General features: G+C 36.1%; 1 long non-coding RNA gene and 1 pseudogene across 1 annotated transcript; both read right to left on the minus strand.

Annotated features, from left to right (window-relative positions):
* Window positions 1–370: 370 nt before the first annotated feature.
* Window positions 371–1,027, minus strand: LOC148926426 (uncharacterized; annotated as a pseudogene).
* Window positions 1,028–4,235: 3,208 nt separating this feature from the next.
* Window positions 4,236–5,889, minus strand: LOC125189718 (uncharacterized). The gene is made up of 2 exons (XR_016130966.1): window positions 5,437–5,889; window positions 4,236–5,357 (listed from the first exon to the last, which is right to left on the minus strand). It is a non-coding gene; the product is annotated as an uncharacterized LOC125189718 (long non-coding RNA).
* Between the last annotated feature and the right edge of the window lie 2,158 nt (window positions 5,890–8,047).

Here is an 8,047-nt window from a genome sequence, read left to right on the forward strand (position 1 = left end):
ACTGTTTGTGATGCATGCTTATATTGGCTATATTGCATTTATAGTGAACTATATTGGCTTTACAGTGAAGTATATTTTGTGTACTAAATTATATTGCCTTTATAGTGAAGTGCACAAATGAACACATATTTGACAAAATATAGATCACTACATTAAAAATGAGTTCAAAGTGATCTAATTATGTTTTAAAGTGCTCAATCTTCGATCAACAACATCACAATACATAGATCTGCATCTCCGTTACAACAATTCATCCCACGGAAAATCCTAAAAATCCAAATGATTTCAAATCCAAACGAAACTACAAAATATAAATCTGTTCATAGATCTGCATCACACGCATAGAACTACAAAGATAGAGATAGATTATTCAGTGTGAGGATATTATTGAGTGAGAGAGATTATTGAGCGAGAGAGATTGAAGAAGTTTTTCAGAAGCAAAAAGCTTCTCCATAAGAAGCGTGATCTGAGCCCTAGATTTCATGGCGTGATCGACAGCCTCCGCCTCCAGCTCGTCAAGCTCGTTGCAGATCCGCTCCTCCACCAACCGTACATGCTGCCACGTCACCGCAACTACTCCTCCACTCCCTGCTCTCCCTCCAGGCTGCTCCGGAGTTCCCTCTCTAGCTCCACGTTCCTCCGCCGAAGCGCCTCCGACGCATCACGGTGGCGGCCAGAGATCGGCACACAGAGAAAGAGAGAGAGATAATGATAATAGAAATAGAGAGAGATAATGCGTGAATGGAATGCGTATGTCAGAATATAGAACAAAGTTGATTTCCCAAACTACCCCCTGCAATTTTTATTAATAGAAATTGAATACTTTATTTAGTCATTAGATTAAGATAATGAGTGGCTGAGATTTATTCTCTAGTTATACACTTAAAATTAGTTAGACCTTGATCACTCCTCATAAAAATATATATATATATATATATATATATATGTGGAATTGCTAAAATGACAATGCTAATTAAAATAACATTGTACCACTAATTAGAACCGTTAGATTCTCAACCAGATTCATCCTTAATCTGCCATGTGACAGTCTTGGTTTTAAATAAAAAAAATTAGGAATAATGCAAAAGGCTATAATTGGAAATCAACATTCTAACAGATTCTCTCCAAACGTAGATCACGGTATTTCCTCCTCCTCTCTTTCTTCAATCTCCTCTCTTTCTTCAATTTCAGTAGTTAATCCATCAAATCTTAAGCAAAAAATCGCCTTCAATCTTTGTAGTTCTCTCAATCGCTTGCGCTACTTTCATTCTACTTATTTCAATCTGTGTAATTCTTCCTTCAATTCCGCAGATATTCACTCTCTGTAATTCTTCATTAAATCTTCCATCTTCATTGAATCCATGGAGAATAATGTTTCTGTTGACGTCCAATTCACTAATTTCGCAAACGGTAAATATTTACTCATAATCATGTGATTGTTAAATTGCTTATTACAGATCAAGGATTTGATAGATGACTGAATTTTGCGAATTTGATATGTTATTGGACTCACAAATTTGTATCTTCTCTTGTAAATGAAATTTATGTATTGGGAATTGAATCGTGAGTTTTATATTTCATAACTTACTGCAATTTAGTGATTAAATGTTTGTATTACGCCTTACAGATTTTGTCTATCAGATTGCTTTATTGAATATGTTATATTGCTTGCTTATGTTTACTAAATTGCATGTCAGTGTTTGGGGATTCCTAGACGATTGAAGAAATTCTCTGATTTCATAAGCTTGCAAATGAAATTTATGTATTTGTAATTAAATTTCATGGAATTCAGATTTAAAGAATGATAGTAATTAATTGATTGATTGTTTTCATTTCTCCATATAGATTTGGTATGCCATATTGCTTGTTTAAATATGTGACATTGCTTACTTATGGGTATTAAAATGCATGTCAGTTTTCAGATGTAATACTAGATTTTGGGAAAGAGTTGAGAGCAACTCCATGGCCTTGCCTGATACTGAAAAGAGGAAAAGAGTGGAAGAAGATTTTTATTTCATTGGAAGACCGCATGTAGACACCGAAAGAGTTGAGAGAAACTCCTCGGCATTGCTTGTCTGTAACAAGTTTTTTCACATACTATCATAAAATTTCAATCAGTGCTTGTCTCGGAATATGTAATTGCTTGGTTGCATGTGTTGGATTGCTTGCTTCGTAATCTGAAATAATATATCTTGTCATTAATTCCATATTCTTCTTTATAATTTAATTGCATCACATATTGAATGTCATGTCAATTTAAAATGTATTGCATGTCAATTTATAATTTAGTGCTTGGTAGTATCAATGATTTAAACAAATTAGTGCTTGAAGTTTTTTATAATCAACTCAGAATTCGTATTGCAATTTGCTTGCCAATGTATTAGAATTTGCTACAAGAGTTTGTTTTGCTTACCAATATGTCAAAATTTGTTTACCATTATAAATAATGTCTTATGCGTGTTTAACATTCAATGTCTACACCAAACAAAATAGTAATCTAAAAACCATCAATGTATACTCCAAAAGAAACCAACAATCATCGACCATCAAGAATTAGTTTATTCAAAAAAATTTAATACAAAACACAGTGACGTTCATTGTCCTAAAACAATATCATTCACTATTCATGGTCCGGGATACTCTGCAACCATCTTTTCAACATCAACACGTCCTTTCTTTTGCGCCTCTTCATAGTGGCGTATTGTCGTACTCATTACGTCATCCATGAACTTATTTTTGAGCTTCTATAGATTTCCTTCGAGAGTCCTCCTCTTCTGCAGAGCCAGCAGTTGTCTTCCTCTCTTAGCCATTGTTTAATTGTGTTATGTGTTGCACGATGTAAACCATTACACTTATCATGCACATTCCCATCCATTAGTAAGCAATTTATACACGTGTATTTTCACACATTTTCAATGTTTTATTAAATCGAACATTAAAGGAGCAATTAATAATCTTGAACAAGCAATTCCAATATATTGAACAAGCAATTCGAACATACTGAACAAGCAATTCGAACACTCTGAATAAGCAACCAATTTATTAAGAAATTCTACCACGCTGAACAAGCAATTCGAACACTCTGAACAAGCAACCGATTTATTAAGAAATTCTACCACGCTGAACAAGCAATACATTTATCAAGCAATTCCAGCGGGCATACAATTCGAAATAGCTAAATACTAATGTATTAACAAGCACATTCTCGGCCATTATAACACACTAAACAAGAATTGTCTTTTGACCCACATTTTCAATGCTTATCAAGCAATTATAACACACCGAACAAGCAATACGTTTATCAAGCAATTCTAACACACTGGACAAACAATGCTAAAATACCGAACAAACAATTATCAATCCAATTAATTGTATAAAGCAATTCTAACACAATGGACAAGCAATTCTAAAGTACTGAACTAGAACTTACAAATCTAATTAATTGTATTGAACAATTAACAGGCATACCAAGCAAAAGTCACTTAATCAAACATGAGTCAAGCAATCTGGGATAAGAACCCACATTTGTCAATTATACAACAAGCATCCTATAAATTATAAACAAGCAATATGTCATATATTATTAAGCACAGAAATGTCATTCTTTTTATTACCTAAATTTACCAACTACAAAGCAATCAGATAATAACGTATTAACTAGCTACTACTTCTCAGCAAGCAATTACATATCCAAAATGTAGCAACCATAGAGCAAGCAAGTACTAAGGCATAAACAAGCGAGTACTAAGGCATAACAAGCGTGAAAATAACAATATGTAAATCAAGCAATTATAATGCTATTATCAAGCATTTATTAAGCTAATATCAAGCAACAAACGAATAAGCAATTAACAATTCATAAATTGCCAAACTGCAGCAGCAATTACCCATCCATTAGAAGCAATAACCAATCAAAATATTGCATACACAGATTATCATATATTTGATCTGAAAATCAAATCTACACCTGACCCTCTCGCACTGGAGTAGGAATCAATAGCGACGGATAACTAGCTACGACTTGTAGACAGTGCCCCCTTCACCAGACGCAATCAACAATGTCGAAGTTGGAGTAATGGAGTTGTAACGAGCCGAAGCTTTATGATATTAATATTATTAAAATTTAGCCTCGTTATAATTAATTATACATTAGAATAGCTGTGATATAAACGATATCCCTCTTCGTAATAAATAATCAACCGTTGGGCTGTTTGGAGATCAAGCCAAGGCACACGTGAGAATAATATATGCAAATATACTAAATCCAAATGAAAGTTTGTCCAGTACATACGCGAGAAGCTCGATAAAAGCCTAATACCAAAATCCTATTCTATTACATTAGATTTGAGACATGCTACCCTCGACAACCGTTCCATAATTGAGGTATATTTTGGCAAGGAAATTTGGTAGGTTGACGAGAGACCATCACTGACTCTTGTCAAGAGTTGTTCCTACAATAGAAACTGGAAGGGGTAAGATAAGTAAAATAGTAATAAAAATCTTTAATAGATTTGATAGAAGATCAAACCCAAATCCGGATTCCAGAATGGAGTAAAAAAAATACTTGACTTGATGAAGGGCTGGGATTCATTCCCACATCAAATCGAAATCCTTTGAAGGATCATACCAAGTGGGTAATTTAATGCAATGGTAAAGGATCAATGACTCATGTTATTCCACCAAATACATGGAATACCTTGACCGTAGGATTTGCAAATGGGGATATACACTTCTGACAACACAATTAATGAAGAGTATAATTGTCATAGACAATACCCAAATATTGGCAGAGATACTAATTGCCATTGTGAGATAGGTGATAAAACGAATAAATCTTGACTGAGATGCGATCATTTAAGAGGCCTGCTACTTGCTCAAATTTAGCAAGTATATAAACCCCAACTTCATTTTCAAACCACCCATCACTATCAAATATCCAACTTTCCACATAGCAACAAATCTCAGGAGGTACAAGGAATAAAAGAGAGAGAGTGCTCAGATAGTCAAGCCTAGTCAAGCCGTACAACTCAACGCACCTTTCACCGACCAAGGTAAGCCCAAAGTCCTTTTCACCCCCTCTCATGCACATACATACATTCATACTCAAGATTATGACTTATGTAGATGCACTAGGCAACATCAATATCACATGAGCTATCACCAAGATCCACAAGTAGCATGCTAAGAATAATACTTCTCTATGCTAATGAAATAGAAGAGCTGACATAAGACAGTAAATGCACTTATCTTAGGAGATGAACCTGCCTGACCTTCGGCAGAGAGCTTCGGCACTCCGCCGTCAATATAAATAGTTCCATATCCCCGAATCAACCACCAAAATCACAACTTTCATCCATCTACATGTTTTAAACAACAAGAACTTTACACCTAAATTAATAAAGTAAAAATCTAGAACACCTAGGATAAAGTTCTTACTGATTTGGAAAGTAGAGGGTGGTTGTGGTGTTGTCGGAGAAGGGTGTCAGTAATAGCAGAGTGTGGGGAGGCTGGCCGGCGGTGTAGTAACGGCGTGGAGGAGATGCCGGGGCCGCCGCTTGTGCATGCGCAGCGGCGGCAGCAATGCATTCGGAGGGGAAGGCGACGGGGGATGGGGCTGCGCGAGGCGACAGCAGCCTCCGTGGTGGCGGCTGACCTGAACGAGAGGGAGATCTGGAGATGACGGCGGTAGTTGTGGCTGCGCGCGGTGGTGGCGATGCATCGCCGTTCTCGCTGCGGAGACGGCGGCGGTGTGGAGTAGGCCGAGAGGGAGAGAAGAGAGGAGAGAGAGAGAGGGAGAAGCCTCCGCCGGCGACGGCGGCGGACTGCAGTGCTGGAAGTGACGGCGGCGGATGTGAGATGAAGAGGGAGTCGTTCCATTTTGTGGAGTGATTTAGGGATTTAGTGATGAAGGAGGAAAGGGAAAGCCTTTTTATATGGGTCTCTTTTATTTATTTGTCTTGGCCCTTGAAGTAATAAAATAGGGAATAAGTTGTTGTAGTGAAATGATCCCAGAAACTCTTCCGTAAACTTATTTAATTAGGCTACAATTTAATAGCTCTTAACGAAAGAGTTTTAGTTTTTTTTTTTAAAAAAAAGGCCTATGTTGAGTACAACTAAACTTTTATGCATATTAATTAAATAAGTATAGTTTCTCTTAGTGAAAATCTAGCTTAAATACGTGAACTGGACATATGCCAAATTATTATGATGTGGAATTTAATAGAAGGAACGTATAGTGTTAGGTGCATTCTCAAATTTCTACATATTTTTTTTTAAATTTAAGAGCTCGATTTATTTTTCTTTTTCAAAAAAAAAGGGGGGAGAACTCGCAAGGAGTGTAACACCGAGAAGCAAGGATTTAACGCCTAAAAATCTCGGGAAGCGTACGAGGTGAACTTTTCTATCCTACATACTAATGTGGATAAAAATAAAGTTATTTTCAAATGATTTTGTTATGTTCGTCGCTCATTTTCAAATGATGTTGTCTTGCCATAAATGTTTTGTATGATGCCTATCTGTTGTTTACTTTGGCGTCAGGCCAAGTGATTTGTGAATCGAATTCGGGTCCAAGTGAGGGTGGTGTCCCTACTTGGACTAGTGTACACAGGAGACCTATGGCCAGAGGGCAGGTCTGGTGACCGAGGAAGGTGGCCACCTTCCCGGCACAAAAATGTTGATGTGACCGTGAGAGAACACCATCTCTACGGCACAAGATGATCAGATATGGCTAAGTACAGGAAAAGGGCCCAATGTGAATATTTTTAGTAAGCTCGGATCTTTTAAATAAAACCCCGAGTGTTACTGTGATAATGGCTTGACAATAATTTTTCAAATGTATATGTGTATATTTCGGCAATGTGTTCACTGAGTACTTTTTGTACTCAGCTCTGCATGTATTTCTAAATGTGCAGGTTGAGCGGTGGCGGGGTGAAGTGAGTGTTGTTGATCCACCAAGAATAAACTCTCGGAGGTTCATGTCTCCATACATGGAACCGAGTTCTTTTGCTTCCGCGGTGCCTTTTTAAAGGCAACGTTTCTTTTATCTAAGCTCTGATATATTCTATTTTGTTTAAAGACCTCGTTAATTTGAATATGTACGAACAACCGCTCGAGTCTGCATGATCGTGCGTATCTTGTGTTAAGTACTGTTTCCTTCATTTCATCTTGAATATTAAAGTATCGTTTGGCTTTTATTCTTCTCAGTTCCCCCACTTCTTTCCCCCTCTTCTTCTATCCCCCCCCCCCCCTTAGTCACGGTACCCCGAGCTAGATTATCCTTAATCAGCTACGGTCGTGACAGGAGTACAGCGAGGGACGACTTAAAAGGCGATTAGGTTTTAGGAATTGCTGGTGGGAGATTAATCAAGTAGTGGGGAGAGAGGACACTGAAAATCATAAAATTGATTCTGAAAAAAAAACGCCCTATATTAGTGGGATATACCAAATATGTGGCAGTTTAAAATATTTTGTAATTCCTAAAATACCCAAAAAAGCATTATATGATACACTAACAAGCAATCCATACTCTGTTTCTGAAAATTAATCTTGTGCGTCTGTATAAAGGATCTGGCGGATATCATTAGTGTTATGTTGTCACTCTAACTATGGTGTCACCATAGTACTCCCCTATATATATATATATATATATATATATATATATATATATATATATATATATATAGAGTCCTATTAACCACAAATCCACCCTTAAAGACCGAACTAGAGACCAAATTAGGGCCACTCATTTTTCTTAATCTTATGGTTATGATTAATTTACAATTAATTTAATATTTTATTAAATAAAAACGTTTATTTTTTTAGATTTTTTTTTTAAAAAAAAGTTTAAAATTTTTTTTAGATTTTTTTTATTTTTTTTTATTCGATAAAAACTTGCTGGAGTAAATAATGAACTATATTCACTACATAATGAACTAAATGAATGTATGTTATGAACTTATTACTTCATTCAGTCGTGCTATTACTTCATTCCATTAGTTTATTACTTCATTTATTCATGCTATTACTTCATTCTATTAGTTTATTACTT

The sequence above is a fragment of the Salvia hispanica genome, chromosome 5, assembly GCF_029641045.1.
Source record: "Salvia hispanica isolate PSC_SH4W2 chromosome 5, Shi_PSC_v1, whole genome shotgun sequence".
Taxonomy (NCBI): Eukaryota; Viridiplantae; Streptophyta; class Magnoliopsida; order Lamiales; family Lamiaceae; genus Salvia; species Salvia hispanica.